This window comes from Petaurus breviceps, unplaced genomic scaffold, assembly GCF_028583685.1.
Source record: "Petaurus breviceps papuanus isolate PSGF00001 unplaced genomic scaffold, PetGlider_PUasm1.0 90804, whole genome shotgun sequence".
Classification (NCBI taxonomy): Eukaryota; Metazoa; Chordata; class Mammalia; order Diprotodontia; family Petauridae; genus Petaurus; species Petaurus breviceps.
The window spans coordinates 1123967-1124981 of record NW_027187348.1 but is presented as its reverse complement, the minus strand read 5'-3'; the positions used below and the strand labels follow the sequence as shown (position 1 = coordinate 1124981).

The window sequence follows — 1015 nt, the reverse complement described above, 5'->3', positions numbered from 1 at the left end:
GTTATTATACCTCTGATGAGTGGGAAGCAAGGTTGGTATTTAAGATTCTAGGAAGAGGAACTTCTGTAGCCATTTACAACTTCTTAGAGGATTTGTTGGAAGGGTCACTAATGAGTCTTAGCATGGAGAATTCATTTCATCACTTGGACTGTAGAAAATGACCATTTCTTGATGACAGATCTTGCAAAAAATATTTTCCTGCTCTTTCGCTGCCTGCTCGTTGCCATCATGGGTCGTATGCACGCTCGTCCCAGTCGGCTGTGCAGAACCGCCGCAGCGTGCTCACGTGGCTGAAGCTCACCTGGGACGACGTGAAGGAGCAGATCTACAAGCTGGCCAGGAAGAGCCCTCCCAGATCGGTGTGATCCTGAGGGATTCTCATGGCGTGGCACAAGTACGCTTTGTAACTGGCAACAAAATTTTGAGAATTCTAAAGTCCAAGGGACTTGCCCCTGATCTGCCTGAAGATCTTTATCACTTGATCAAGAAAGCTGTTGCTGTTGGAAAGCATCTTGAGAGAAACAGAAAGGATAAGGACTCTAAATTCCGTCTGATTCTGAATGAGAGCCGAATTCACTGGCTAGCTCGGTACTACAAGAACAAGAGAGTGCTCCCACCTAATTGGAAATATGAATCATCCACAGCCTCTGCTCTGGTTGCATAAATTTTGGTTTATGTACTCAACTAATAAAGTCACATCTAACTGAAATTTTTTTTTCCCTTTTTTAGTACGGACACTATGTAAAAGCACCAGCAATTCAAAAAGGATTATGGTTCAGTAGAATGAAATCTCTTTGAGGGAAGGGTCTCTTTTTCATTTTGTCCTTGTATACCTAGTACAGTATCTGCCATATGGAATCTGCTTAACATATACTTGGCACATCAAACTCACTTCTCCCTGCTAAGAGTTACTAAATGCAGCAGATTCTGTTTAAAGGCATGGTTTTAAAATTGTGGCTTGTGGTCCTCCTGTGATCAAAATTTCTTGTGAACTCCTTGTAATCAGTAAAGGCAC

At 42.5% G+C, this 1015-nt stretch overlaps 1 pseudogene; it reads left to right on the top strand.

Moving 5' to 3' along the window:
* The first annotated feature begins 228 nt into the window (after window positions 1-228).
* Window positions 229-698, top strand: LOC138147672 (small ribosomal subunit protein uS15-like; annotated as a pseudogene).
* The last annotated feature ends 317 nt before the right edge of the window (window positions 699-1015 follow it).